General features: G+C 37.0%; 2 pseudogenes; both read left to right on the top strand.

Annotated features, from left to right (window-relative positions):
- Positions 1 to 8,859: 8,859 nt before the first annotated feature.
- Positions 8,860 to 9,800, top strand: LOC147352866 (olfactory receptor 8K5-like; annotated as a pseudogene).
- Positions 9,801 to 14,465: 4,665 nt separating this feature from the next.
- Positions 14,466 to 15,447, top strand: LOC147352865 (olfactory receptor 8K1-like; annotated as a pseudogene).
- The last annotated feature ends 673 nt before the right edge of the window (positions 15,448 to 16,120 follow it).

Here is a 16,120-nt window from a genome sequence, read left to right as displayed (position 1 = left end):
CACTGCAGGATGAAAGCATCAGTTCTTCACTGCTCAGCCTTCTTTATGGTAGAACTCTCACATCTGTACCTGACTACTGGAAAATCTAAAGCTTTGACTATATGGACCTTTGTTTCATGAGGTTGTTACATTTCCTTACCTCTGTGAAGAACAAGAATATTTCTTGTTTAATATTTGTGCATCTTTACATAAGAGGCCTATTCTATATTGAATTAGGTTTGTGGTCTCTTTCATGGTGTGACTTTCCTCAATATTGGTTCATAAGAGTTTATAATATATTTTATTAAGTTCAATTTGTTCTTATAAAAAGCAAAAGAAGGTAATTCCATGATTTGTTCTATAGTATGTTTCTAGTGAAAGTGTAGTAAGATACGTATCAATTTATATAAATATTATGTCTTGTGAATTCTCCTAACCCTTCTAAATGTCCACTTTTTTTTGTTATATTTAGTATCTTAATACTCATGAAACTTTATTTACATCATAGAGTAAGCTTTTTTTTTTTACTGTCATGGATTAAATTCTACATGTATTCAATCAAATTTAAGTTAAATAATTTATTGGAATAAGAATAATTATAAGAAGTCTTTCAAATGAGGTAAAATATAAAGAGTTTATATAGCTTATTTTTTAAATTACTAAGAAAAATATGTACTAAGTATAACCATTCCAAATATGAATATATGAACATTTTGGTTTTTGGAAAATATATGTTGGACAAACATACAGTAAAATGATGATTGCTTATTGATAGCTTCTGAGAACATGGAAATGTTTAAATTAATATTTTTGGATATGTACTTTTCTAAATTATCTTCAGTGAGTAAGTGTGACTTTTATAACAGAAAAAAGTAAAATAATCTAATATCTGGATTTGATAAAAATAAACTGTGACTATATGTATCCCAATATAACATTTCTAAAATAAATCTTGCTGTATATTTTATAGCCCCTGAAAAGATAAACCAGAAAGAGAACAAAACATGTAGAGATATATAAAGTTTGCTAATATATTTTATTCATTTTAAATGTTGTTCTTCAGTCACTAAGTCATGTCTGACTCTTGTGACCCCATGAACTGCAGCATGTCTGGCTTCCCTGTCCTTTACTATCTCCTGGAGTTTGTTCAAACTCATGTCCATTGAGTCAGTGATGCCATCCAACTATCGCATACTCTGTAACCTCCTTCTCCTCCTGCCCTTAATCTTTTACACCATTAAGATCTTTTCCGATGAGTTGGTTCCTTGCACCAGGTGGGCAAAGTACTGGAGCTTCAACTTCAACAGCAATCTTTTCAATGAATATTCAGATTTAAATTTCTTTGTCTTTGCTGCTGCTGCTGCTGCGTCGCTTCATTCGTGTCCGACTCTGTGCGACCCCATAGATGGCAGCCTACCAGGCTTCCCCGTCCCTGGAATTCTCCAGGCAAGAACACTGCAGTGGGTTGCCATTTCCTTCTCCAATGCATGAAAGTGAAAAGTGAAAGGGAAGTTACTCAGTCGTGTCCGACTCTAGTGACCCCATGGACTGCAGCCTGCCAGGCTCCTTCATGCATGGCATTTTCCAGGCAAGAGTACTAGAGTGGGGTGCCATTGCCTTCTCTGTTGTTTGTCTTTAGTCTTCCCACATATTTTAGTTACTTGCCTACAATTGCTGCTTTTGGTTTGGCCTAGCATATAAACAATTTTGTGCTCAGTTGTTTCTGACTCTTTGTGAACCCATATGGATTAGCCCACCAGGATCTTCTGTTCAAGGAATTTTCCAGGAGAGAATACTGCAGTTAGTTATCATTTCTTACTCCGTGGGATCTTTCTCACCCAGGAACCAAACCCAATTATCTTCTGTCTTCTGCATTGGCAGGCAGATTCTGTACCACTACATCACCTGAGAAGCCCATATAAGAGCAATTAAGCCTACCCATTTCTTGGATCTTAATTAGTTTGGTGATAACTCCCATCTACATATACAATTTACTAAATAAAACAAATTTGGTTTGGTCTTGTTAAACTTATGTCAATCTAATAATTAAGTCAGAAAAGAGCCACTAAGTGTGTAAAGAAGACATTTTTCTTTACCTTTAGCTATTTCACCGGTAATGCTGAAGAAACTGAAGTTGAATGATTCTATGAAGATCTGCAAAACTTTCTAGAACTAACATCCAATAAATATGTTCTTTTCATTATAGGGGACTGGAATGCAAAAGTAGGAAGTCAAGAAACACCTGGAGTAACAGGCAAATTTGTCCTTGGAGTACAGAATGAAGCAGAGCAAAGGCTAATAGAGTTTTGGCAAGAGAACACACTGGTCATAGCAAACACCCTCTTCCAACAAGACAAGACAAGACAAGACCTTAAACATGGACATCACCAGATGGTCAATGCCAAAATCAGATTGATTATATTCTTTGTAGCCAAAGATGGAGAAACTCTATACAGTCAGCAAAAACAAGAGCAGGAACTGACTGTGGCTCAGATCATGAATTTCTTATTTCCAAAATCAGACTTAAACTGAAGAAAGTAGGGAAAACCACTATACCATTCAGGTACGACCTAAATCAAATTCCTTACATTATACAGTAGAAGTGGGAAATAGATTCAGGGAACTAGATTTGATGGACAGTGTGTCTGAAAAACTATGGATGGAAGTTCCTGACATTGTACAAAAGACAGGGAGCAAGACGTTCTGCAAGAAAAAAGAAATGCAAAAAAGCAAAATGGCTATCTGAGGAGGCCTTACAATTAGCTATGAAAAGAAGAGAAGTGAAAAGCAAAGGAGAAAAGGGAAGAAATACCCATTTGAATGCAGAGTTGCAAAGAATAGCAAGGAGAGATAAGAAAGCTTTCCTCAGGGATCAGTGCAAAGAAATAGATGAAAACAATAGAATGGGAAAGACTAGACATCTCTTCAAGAAAATTAGAGATACCTAGGGAACATTTCTTGAGAAGGCAATGGCACCCTACTCCAGTACTCTTGCCTGGAAAATCCCATGGACGGAGGACCCTGGTGGGCTGCAGTCCATGGGCTCGCTACCAGTCGGGCATGACTGAGCAACTTCACTTTCACTTTTCATTTTCCTGCATTAGAGAAGGAAATGGCAACCCACTCCAGTGTTAGTTATTGCCTGGAGAATCCCAGAGACAGGGGAGCCTGGTGGGCTTCCGTTTATGGGGTCTCACAGAGTCGGACACAACTGAAGTGACTTAGCAGCAGCAGCAGCAGGGAACATTTCATGCAAAGATGGGCTCAGTAAAGGACAGAAATGATATGGACCTAAGAGAAACAGAAGATATTAAAGTGAGGTGGCAAGAATACACAGAAGAACTATACAAGATAGATCTTCATGATGCAGATAATCACGATGGTGTGACCACTGACCTAGAGCCAGACATCCTGGAATATGACGTCAAGTGGGCCTTGCAAAGCATCACTGTGAACAAATCTAGTGGAGGTGATAGAATTCCAGTTGAGCTATTTCAAATCCTAAAAGATGATGCTTTGAAAGTGCTACACTCAATATGCCAGGAAATTTGGAAAACACAGCAGTGGCCACAGCACTGGAAAAGGTCAGTTTTCATTTGAATCCCCAAGAAAGGCAATGCCTAAGAATGTTCAAACTACCACACAACTGCACTCATCTCACATGATAGCAAAGTAATGCTCAAAATTCTCCAAGCCAGACTTCAACAGCACTTGAACCACGAACTTCCACATGTTCAAGGTGGTTTAAGAAAGGCAGAAGAACCTGAGATCAAAGTGCCAACATCCATTTGACTATTGAAAAAGCAAGAAAGTTTCAGAAAATCATCTATTTCTGCTTTATTGACTAGGCCAAAGCCTTTGACTCTGTGAATCAAAATAAACTGTGGAAAATTCCGAAAGAGATGGAAATACTAGACCCCTTGACTTGCCTCTTCAGAAATCTATATACAGGTAGGAAGCAGCAGAACTGGACATGGAACAACAGACTGGTTCCAAAACAGGAAAGGAGTAAGTCAAGGCTGTATATTGTCATCCAGTTTATTTAACTTACAGGCAGAGTACATCATTAACAAGCCTGGGCTGGATGAAGTACAAGCTGGATCAAGATTGCCAGGAGAAACATCAAGGACATCATATATGCAGATGGCTCCAGGCTTATGGCAGAAAGCGAAGAAAAACTAAGCAGCCTCTTGATGAAAGTGAAAGGGGAGAATGAAAAATCTGGCTTAAAGCTCAACATTCAGAAAACTAAGATCATGGCTTCTGGTCATATCATTTAATGGTAAATAGATGGGGAACCATTGGAAATAGTGGCTGACTTTATTTATTTATTTATTTTGGGGGGGGGGTGCTCCAAAATCACTGCAGATGGTGATTGCAGCCATGAAAGTAAAAGACACTTACTCCTTGGAAGAAAAGTTATGACCACCATAGACAGCATATTAAAAAGCAGAGACATTACTTTTCTTACAAAAGTTTATGTAGTCAAATTTATGGTTTTTTCAGTGGTCATGTATGGATGTGAGAGTTGGACTATAAAGAAAGCTGAGCACTGAAGAATTGATGCTTTTGAAATGTGGTGTTGGAGAAGACTCTTGAGAGTCCCTTGGACTGCAAGAAGATCCAACCAGTCCATCCTCAAGGAAATCAGTCCTGAATGTTCATTGGAAGAACTGATGTTGAAGCTAAAACACCAATAGTTTGGCCACCTGATGCAACAAACTGACTCCTTTGAAAAGACCCTGATGCTAGGAAAGATTGAAGGCAGGAGGAGAAGGGGACGACAGATGATGAGATGGCTGGATGGCATCACCGACTCAGTGGAGTTTGAGTAAACTCCAGGAATTGGTGATTGACAGGGAGGCCTGGCTTGCTGCAGCCCATGGGGTTGCAAATAGTTGGATATGACTGTGCAACTTAACTGAACTGAATTGAGCTATTTATGTATTCATTTGTTTTTTCGTGGTGGCCAAAGCCAAGAATCAGCAGAAATGCCCATCCATTTCCTGTCAAAAGAACGTAGAGGAGTAAAGAAAATTTTCATCACCCAAAATTCAATCACTTCTAAGTGAAAATTCATGGTAGCTCTGATTATCATAGTAGAAAATGGAAAGAACTCACAAGTTTGTCAGTAAGTGAATATTTAAACGAATTATCCTCAATATCAAGAATATTATTCAATAACATAGGAAACAGATCATCTATACACCCAAAAGTACAAAAAATTCTCAAGGTATTTATCTTGAGAGAAAATTCGAATCCCTATTCTCTATATGACAAAGTGAAGAGATCAAAAAGATTAGTGATACCAAGGGTTGGGAATGGTGGCAGAGGAGGAAAGAGGTATGGTTGTAAAATGCAGGCACAGGGAGCATGTGATGAAACAGAGATATTTAAATGGGATAACACAGACTGGGATAACTAAAATGATAGATTATGCAGTAAAGAATAATAAAAAAGCAAAGAGGAATTTGTAAACAGCCATGTGATAGAAACTCATGATGAAATAGAAGTAACAGTAAGTAACTAATTTCTGTCCCTGAGAGATAAGTAAAAACAAATCAAGGAGGCAACACCTCATATCAGCATAATGCATTATTTTTATTTCCTAAATATAGTAAATACTGTAATAGAGCAATGTTGAAAATTTCTCCACAGTCACAAATTTGAGGAGAACCTGTGGAAATACTGATTCTTGGTTGTACATGCCCTATAGATGCAAGATTTAATCAAGGATATATATGCAAAGAAAGAAGGAGGGTGGGAGGAAGGAAGTCAGGAAGTAAGAAAAGAAAGAAAAATGTACCAGGCAATTAAAAGACAATTTCTAGGTATGTTGTTTTGCTCTCAATATTTTAGGGATAATCAACAAATTTCTTGGCATCTCCTCAGGGAGAGTCTCAAAAAGTGAAAGAAATCCATAAATTCTTCTCACTTAGCCATGTCAGAAATACAGGTGAGAGTCATGAGAGATGTTTCATTACAGGTAAAATGACAGGATATTGCATGTGATGCCTCATTTTCAATAGCAACAATGTTTCAGTGTCATATTCAAAGTTCCAGTTCAATTCAATGGCAAAGCCCAAGTAAAATGAGACCATTTCTGATACCGTTTTGTTTGTTTTCCACTACTCCATAATTCCCGAGCAGGAATAGGACCTCTCTTCTTGTCTCTTCATATTAATTTGTTGAGTGTTATTCCATAAGATGACAGACAAAATGCTGAGAAGCATCTTTGAAACATCACCTTGATATTTGTTTTATGTAAACAATGATATCTCTAATAGAGGGCAAAGTAGAGAGCAAATGACACATAACAAAAGAGATGTGAATTTTGGAAATTGAGAAAATTCAGAAGCTGGGAGTATTGTCTTTCTTTTTTAACTCTTTCTGAATTCTAAGTTTTTTAGTGCTCCACATGCTTTTTTGTGACCTGCCCTTAACATAATTTAATATTTAATGATTATTTAAATAAATGTAAAAGTATAATTCTTTCCAGATCCCTTATTGAGGCAAAATGAAATTCCCATCTCACACCGAGATGTAGAAAACATTATTTTCATATTAAGAGACTTCTAAGTAGCCAGTTTTATGGTAACGGTACAATGATCAACATGTTATTCATTTCAAGTGAGCTCTGACAGAATATATATAATTATCTAATGGGGTACAGCTCTACAAAAATAACAATTGGTATTCAACAAAGATGTTAAACTCTGAGAGAACTATTTGGTTTTCACAAAATGCTAAAGCATGAGATAAAAGTAAAAACACTTCAATCTTTTATTATATTTATAGGAAAATTGAAATTTGCCAAGTTTATATTTTCTCACTCTTTCATATTTACAAAACAAAGCAAGGAAACAAAAACAAGTTTCATACTACTTATTAAATATATTGAAGATATTTCTCTAAAATTATTCTCTAGTGATGCAAATTTCAATATTTCTGATATAAGAAAAGTGTATTCATTAAGGCAAGACTGTTGATTAAATTCAGTTCAGTCGCTCAGTTATGTTCGACTCTTCGTGACCCCATGAATCGCAGCACACCAGGCCTCCCTGCCCATCACCAACTCCCAGAGTTCACAAAGACTCACATCCATCGAGTCAGTGATGCCATCCAGCCATCTCATCCTCCGTTGTCCCCTTCTCCTCCTGCCCCCAATCCCTCCCAGCATCAGAGTCTTTTCCAATGAGTCAACTCTTCACATGAGGTGGCCAAAGTACTGGAGTTTCAGCTTCAGCATCATTCCCTCCAAAGAAATCCCAGGGCTGATGTCCTTCAGAATGGACTGGTTGGATCTCCTTGCAGTCCAAGGGACTCTCAAGAGTCTTCTCCAACACCACAGTTCAAAAGCATCAATTCTTTGGTGCTCAGCCTTCTTCACAGTCCAACTCTCACATCCATACATGACCACAGGAAAAACCATAGCCTTGACTAGACAGATTTTTGTTGGCAAAGTACTGTCTCTGCTTTTGAATATGCTATCTAGGTTAGTCATAACTTTCCTTCCAAGGAGTAAGGGTCTTTTAATTTCATGGCCGCAGTCACCATCTGCAGTGATTTTGGAGCCCCCCAAAATAAAGTCTGACACTGTTTCCACTGTTTCCCCATCTATTTCCCATGAAGTGATGGGACCAGATGCCATGATTTTCATTTTCTGAATGTTGAGCTTTAAGCCAACTTTTTCACTCTCCACATTCACTTTCATCAGGCTTAAATATGCATTTATCCTGTGATCCAGTAATTTCACCCTTAGATCTAACCACAAGAAATTAACTCATCTGCCCACAAACATACTTAAATGGAAATGTTTATACTAGGCTTTTTCTAAAAACCCAAAACACTAATATTCATCAGTGACTAATGAATGGTGGCACATGCTTGTATTGGAATATCAGTTCAATTCAGTCACTCAGTCATGTCTGACTCTGTGACCCTGTGAACCTCCCTGCCCATCACTAATTCCTGGTGTTCACTCAAACTCATGTCCATTGAGTCAGTGATGCCATCCAACCATCTCATCCTCTGTCATTCCCTTCTCCTTCTGCCCCCAATCCCTCCCAGTATCAGAGTCTTTTCCAATGAGTCAGCTCTTTGCATCAGGTGGCCAAAGTACTGGAGTTTCAGCTTCAGCATCATTCCTTCCAAAGAACACCCAGGTCTGGACATGGAACAACAGACTGGTTCCAAATAGGAAAAGGAGTACGTCAAGGCTGTATATTGTCAACCTGCTTATTTAACTTATATGCAGAGTACATCATGAGAAACCCTGGGCTGGAAGAAGCACAAGCTGCAATCAAGATTACTGGGTGAAATATCAATAACCTCAGATATGCAGATGACATCACCCTTATGGCAGAAAGTGAAGAGGAACTAAAAAGCCTCTTGATGAAAGAGAAAGTGGAGACTTAAAAAGTTGACTTAAAGCTTAACATTCAGAAAATGAAGATCATGGCATCTGGTCCCATCACTTCATGGGAAATAGATGGGGAAACAGTGTCAGACTTTATCTTTTTGGGCTCCAAAAGCACAGAAGATGGTGACTCCAGCCATGAAATTAAAAGATGCTTACTCCTTGGAAAGAAAGCTATGACCAACCTAGATAGCATATTCAAAAGCAGAGACATTACTTCGTCAACAAAGGTCCATCTAGCCAAGGCTATGGTTTTTCCAGTGGTCATGTATGGATGCAAGATTTGGACTGTGAAGAAAGCTGAGCGCCAGAGAATTGATGCTTTTGAACTGTGATGTTGGATAAGACTCTTGAGGGTCCCTTGGACTGCAAAGAAATCCAACCAGTCAAATATTATACTTAATCAAATGACATCATGGGAAAACTAACCTATTTCTTTCCAGAAAAGCTAACTGAACTAAATGGACCAACAGAATCGATCATCACTGACTGAATTCATTCTAATTGGAGTCACAAAGCAGACTGAGCTTCAGGCTCCCCTTTTTGGGATCTTCCTTATCATCTACACAGTCAAAGTGGTGGTAAATCTGGACATGATCATCTTAACTCAAGTGAATTCCTGGCTACACACAACTATGTACTTTTTTGTCAAACACCTGGCTTTCACTGATTTTGGTAATTCTACTGTTATTTGTCCCAAGATGCTGGTGAATTTTGTTGTGGGTCAAAATACTATTTCCTATTATGTATGTGCCACACAGTTGGATTTCTTCCTTATGTTCATTATCAGTGAATTTTTTATCTTGTCAGCCATGGCCTATGACTGCTACTTGGCTATCTGTAACCCTCTGCTGTACAATGTTATCATGTCCCAGAGACTTTGTCATATGCTGTCATACCTCTACAGTATCTTTCAGGCATTCATGTTTACTGTTAATATTTTTACGTTGACTTTTCGTGACTCTAATGTCATCAGTCATTTCCACTGAGATAATGTTCCCTTGTTACTTATGCTCTGCTAAGATACCCAAGAAATAGATTTGTTTGTCCTACTGTTTTCAGCGTTTAATTTGATCTCTTCCCTCCTGGTTGTCCTAGTGTCCTACATACTGATCCTGACAACGGTATTTCAAATGTGTTCTGCAGAGAGCAGGAAGAAAGCTTTAGCCACATGTGGTTCTCATCTGATGTTGGTGGCTGGTTCTATGGGTCTCTACTATTTATGTACATGCAGCCCAACTCCATTCACTCCTTTGATACAGATAAAATGGTCTCTGTGTTTTATGCTTTAGTGATTCCCATGCTTAACACCTTGATCTACAGCTTAAGGAACAAAGAAGTAAAAAATGCCTTCCAAAGGGCCTTAAAAATCAGTGCAAACTTTGTATCTACTATCCAATAATGCAATAAGAAATACAATTTTAATAAATGATTAAGGCATATGTCACTTGATGATGTTTCTAAAAAATATATATAATTCTTCTTGGCTCCAGAGCAAATGCTCATTAAAATACACAGAGAAGTAAATTGTTTCTCTTGTATTCAGTACAGTTAATTTTCATACTTTAAATCTCAATGAAATCTCACTTCCTTCCCCACATTCCTTGCTGTTGATACAGTGTTTCCTTTAATGATTCCACAGAACCCTGAATCTATCCCAAAGGAAGCTCTTATTAAACTCTACTTAGTAAACTATGTGTTTGTTTCTGCCAAGATTTTTGTTTGTTTTCTAGGAAGGCATCATTTCAATCATTTTGTATTGTATATCCTGAATATAAACAACTGTGTGTAGATAGAGTGAGTCTCTTACATATGCAGACATTTGGATCAAAAAAAAAAAAATCATTCTACTCATCTCAACCTTTGGGGAATTTAATCCATTTTCATTTAAAGTAATTATATTCCTTGAGTTTGTGACTGAAACTAATTTGGACATGCCTACAGTGAAAGGGCAGAAGTCTGTTAAAATAATGATCATGGGATTGTGAGCTAAACAATCCCAGAGATCACACAGAACAAGAAGACATCAGTGTTCCAGAAAGTCAGAGAGTAGAATCCTTGTTCTACACCTGGGCATCCAGTAGGGATCTCAGAGGTATAATAAAAGCTACTTTAGACTCACATAGTTTGAAAACAAGTCACAGAAGAAGCTAGTTGATTCTTGTTTAAAACATTTAACATTCTTTTAGGAAGACAACAGAAAATTGCAGCACTCATTATTCTGTATTTCTTCACAGTATTTAGCATATAGTCACAAATACTAGACAAATGCAAAAGCAGGAACATGTGACCCCCCCCCCACCCAGGAGATAATTAAAACAGATCCTGAAATGTCAGTGAATATATAATTAACAGGCAATGACTTTAAAACATATTATAAATATGTTCCATATACTGAATCATTTAATAAAAACACTAAACTGAGGAACAAAATATTTATTGAATGAGCATAACAGCATAGTGTACTGAAAAAGAAATGATAGCTACAGCTAAACGCATCACAATAATGGTACTCATAAAGCCAAAATACTGAATAAACACCATGAAAATAGTTTCATTGATCTGTAGAACAATAGAAACCTAAATGCTGTATATTCAAATAGGAAAACAGAAAAAAGAAAATACATATGACTGAAAAACCAATGAGAGATATATTGGCCAGAATTTTTCCAAACTTTAAAAAAGATAATCCTAAGATATACAGAGCTAAAATAATTCTAAGCAAGATAAACAGAAAGGAAATTACACCAAGGCATGTCATATTAGGTTTCTGAAAATAAAAGCATTAATAACATAGAAATGAACAATATAGATGAAGATGAAAGATACATAAGAGTTATCACTGATCTTTTTACAGAAACAACATACCATAAAACATTGTTTTGTGTCAACCTATAATTATATATCCATCAAAAACATTCTTGGTTAATGAATGCTATGTTATCAAACATTGCATAATCTTTTTCTACAAAGTCATTTTTTCATTTACTCATACACTGTGTGTGTGTAACATACCTAATACATGCATTAAATTGTGTAACTGAGATACTGACAGAAATATATTTATTTTCCCCAATGTTTAGTGATATAAATACCACTAAATATATATATATATATATATATATATATATATATATATATATATATCACTACAAATATATAAAGATATAAATAAACTAATTTTATAGTTTATTCAATTAGACCAGGGCATGAAATATTTTGAGTTTTCCTAATGGGACATTTGGAGAATAATTAACAGATATTCAAGGCACTCTCCCTAAGGTAATTATGTTCACTGTGTTTTTTTTTTTTTTTTTTTAATCTTTGAATCAGTTCAAAGTTTAAAAAAAAATGAGTCTCAAAGGGATAGAAAAATACTTAAAAACATTCTGCAATAGACAAGGAGGACTGAAACAGTAGAAAGTCAATGCAAATTCTCCAGTAAGGTAAGTAGAAAACACTGGTCTGCAAATTTCTCAGGGCATACAGCTTAAACCCAATCATCACCAAAGATCTTGAAGGCATTATGCTCTGCAAAACTGTCTCTTTCCTTTAAGTATACTTTTCCAATCAACAAGATTAATGTATGGGACAGACATTTTGTATGGACTCTGAAGCAATGCATTTAGACTATCTTAATTTTCCAAATGAACTTGAAGCTGTGCCACCTATTTTAAGAAGGATATTTTTCTATCCTTGCTTACTGGGTGCCTCCCTTTCTCCATTTTTCATTGCCTATGTACTCAAGATGACAATGGTAGAACAGAAAAATGCCATGTTTATGAGAATATATTCTGAAGAAAGTTACTTTTATTTGCATTCTAATTCTGCCAGTTATTGTCTGGGTGATCTTGACTAAGTTATTTTATTCTTGACATGTAAATGGATTATGCTAATATAGTTGACCCTTGAGCAACATGTTTTGGACTATATGGGTCCACTTATATGCGTGTGTATATATATATATATATATATTTTTTTTTTTTCTTCCCCTCAGCACTTACACCACTGTGTTTACCAGTGATGGTTGGCCAAATCTACAGATAGAGTATCCCCAGTGGATAAGGAAGGTGGACTATGGGACTTCAGCATCTGTAGATTTTGTTATCCTCAGTGGATTCTCCAACAAATTCCCCACAAGTACCAGGGGCAACTGTTGTTTACTTTCTAAAGTTATTGTGTGGATCGTGTGAATTAATACATGGAAAGTTCCTGGTAAACTATCAGTTCCCTATCAGTGCTTGGTATTCATTTACATTCTTCTTTCCAGTGGATCTATTTACATGGGTCTCCATAAATAACCAGATTCATAATTAATCAGAATGATCAAGCCCACCCCCCCCCTTTTTTTTTTTTTCAGAAGAGGGGTGTGTGTGATTGGAAGACCATTAGAGGTGATTCAATTGTCAGAAACAATCACTATGGCAAATTAGGATTAATATATTAATAGCAAAATTTGAAAATTAAAACATTATGGCATTTCATTTTGTATTGGATAAACAAGCTGAGTTTATAGTAAATGAAAAGTATTGAAATTTATGTTTAATTTTCAGGTTTTCTACTTACCATGTAATTCATCAGTCTACCAACACAGAATCTTTTTATTATGCCTTGCAACTTTGAACAGATAAGATGATTGTCAATAGTATAAGGTTTATTGTTTGAGTGTAGATGTTTGTTTTTAAAATTATCTGAAGATTTTTTAAAAGTTCAAATATAATAGACAGATCTTTTGGTGTATTTAAAAAGACCATGTAAAAACAAGTAGGCCATAGAAGCTGTATCAAAGCAATCATTTCAAAATGTCTTGTCCCTTTAAAGTAAAATTTCCCAAAGTTTCAATGAATGTGCTTTGTGTTGGTCTCAGCCTGTTGATAGTGATTCTTTCAACTAGGACTGCCTGTGGTCACTCAAGTGGCCCCTATTATTGTGGTGAGCTGCACAGACATGTCCCTGGTCAGAGCCAGTGCTGTGGTTGGAAAATCACTTGTGATTCTTTTATGATTACAAGATGCACCCCACCAACAAGTTTCAGGTAACTGAAAAACAAGTCTTGTTATTCACATTCGAGAGGGTACATGGCACACCCAAGGCCACACAGAGAGGTTAAGGGGAGAAAGAAAGAAAGAGTGAGAGTAAGAGAGGACAACATGGTTCTGCCTTTATTGTGATCAAGGGTGGGGTGCCTACATTAAATTATTATTGGTTAATTTAAAACTTAAGAACAGGAAGTATAAAATTCAGAAAGGGAAAAGTAGGATCAATCAAGCTGGCAGTTACTTATATCATTCAGGGCTTTATAAAAGGGAAATTTCATGGATAGGACAACCCAGCTACTTATCTAATTGTTTAGCTAGAAATATGTTTTTTTTTTTTTTTAACTTTTATTTTATTTTTAAACTTTACAATATTGTATTAGTTTTGCCAAATATCGAAATGAATCTGCCACAGGTATACCCGCGTTCCCCATCCTGAACCCTCCTCCCTCCTCCCTCCCCTACCCTCCCTCTGGGTCCTCCCAGTGCACCAGCCCCAAGCATCCAGTACCGTGCATCGAACCTGGACTGGCAACTCGTTTCATACATGATATTATACATGTTTCAATGCTATTCTCCCAAATCTCCCCACCCTCTCCCTCTCCCACAGAGTCCATAAGACTGATCTATACATTGGTGTCTCTTTTGCTGTCTCGTACACAGGGTTATTGTTACCATCTTTCTAAATTCCATATATATGTGTTAGTATACTGTATTGGTGTTTTTCTTTCTGGCTTACTTCACTCTGTATAATAGGTTCCAGTTGAGATGAATATACTTGAAATCTATTGTCTCAACAATGAAAAGGTTAATATCAGAACTTACATAACAATTTAAAAAGCTGATCTTTAGGCACTTACATTGAAATGTGAATATAGGTGGGTGTAGTTTTGACCTGATGGGAAGATGAATCTGTATTTATAATTTTAGATAAAGAAAATGACTCACATATCATGTATTAAATTCTCCTAGATGATACCACTGAAAATATAAAGTATTGATTTTATACCCAGGTAACCAGGATGGACACCATGGAGAAACACAATCATACTGACATGCACAAGATGACTGAATTTGTCCTCACAGGGATCACAGACAATCCTGAGCAGTAGGTGCCTCTCTTTGGAATCTTCCCGGTCATCTACTTGGTCACAGTGAGAGACAATCTGGGCGTGGTTATCCTGACCCATTTGGACTCCAAGCTACATACTCCTATGTACTTTTTCCTTAGACATTTGTCAATTACTGATCTTGGTTACTCCACTGTCATTGGCCCAAAAATGACGGTCAACTTTGTGGTGCACAAAAATATGATTTCCTACAATTGTGTGCCACCTAACTGGCGTTCATTGAGATTTTTATTATCACTGAACTCTTCATTCTATCAGCAGTGGCCTATGACCAGTATGTAGCCATCTGCAAACCTCTTCTCTACATGGTCATCATGGCACAGAGAGTGTGTTTTGGGCTGGTACTTACTCCCTAACTCTACAGCACTTTCATGTCACTATTTCTCACTGTTAAAGTAATTAAATTGTCCTTCTGTGGCTCTAATGTCATCAGTTATTTTTACTGTGACTCTGTCCCTCTGATATCTCTGCTTTGTTCTGACACACATGAGTTAGAATTGATCATCTTGATCTTTTCAGGCTTCAGTTTGCTCTTTTCCCTCTTGATTGTTCTTGTATCATACATGTTCATTCTCGTGACCATTCTCAGAATGATCTCAACCAAGGGGAGATACACAATTAAAATAAATAAATTTATTAAAAAAAAAAAGCCTTCTCCACCTGTAGTTCCCATCTGACAGCAGTGGTCGTGTTCTGTGGAACATTATTGTTTATGTACCTGCAAGCCAAGTCCAGCCATACATTTGCTGTTGATAAAATGGCTTCTGTGATTTACATCTTGGTGATCACTATGCTCAACCTGTTGATCTATGGCCTAAGGAACAAAGATGTAGAAGACACTCTGAGGAGAACTTTCATTAATCAATGCAAAATTCCCAACTAATATCTTAATACAAGTTGCAAATGTGGGTCCAAAATCATTGTATAATGCTCTGTCAGTCCAACGAAAGCATGAAAAATAAAAAATGTTTACCAAATTGTTTCGTATTTTTCAGGATAAAATGCTTCCTTTCATATATCCCAGTACTCTTCTCCACTTTAACTGAATAAGCATAGTTCAGTTCAGTCACTCAGTCGTGTCCAACTCTTTGCAACCCCGTGAATCGCAGCACGCCAGACCTCCCTGTCCATCACCAACACCCAGAGTTCACTCAAACTCATGTCCATAGAGTCGATAATGCCATCCAGCCATCTCATCCTCTGTTGTCCCCTTCTCCTTTTGCCCCCAATCCCTCCCAGCATCAGAGTCTTTTCCAATGAGTCAACTCTTCACACGAGGTGGCCAAAGAATTAGAATTGCAGCTTCAGAATCAGTCCTTCCAATGAACACCCAGGACTGATCTCCTTTCGAATGGACTGGTTGGATGTCCTTGTAGTCCAAGGGACTCCAAGAGTCTTCTCCAACACTACAGCTCAAAAGCACCAATTCTTTGGCGCTCAGCTTTCTTCACAGTCCAACTCTCAAATCCATACATGACCACAGGAAAAACCATAGCCTTGACTAGACAGACCTTTGTTGGCAAAGTAATGTCTCTGATTTTTAGTATGCTATCTAA

This window comes from Bos grunniens, chromosome 19 (genome assembly GCF_055505025.1).
Source record: "Bos grunniens cultivar Pamir isolate PY7600 chromosome 19, Bosgru_T2T1.0, whole genome shotgun sequence".
Taxonomy (NCBI): domain Eukaryota; kingdom Metazoa; phylum Chordata; class Mammalia; order Artiodactyla; family Bovidae; genus Bos; species Bos grunniens.
The sequence above is the reverse complement of the archived record's forward strand: the minus strand, read 5'-3'. Positions and strand labels throughout refer to the sequence as shown.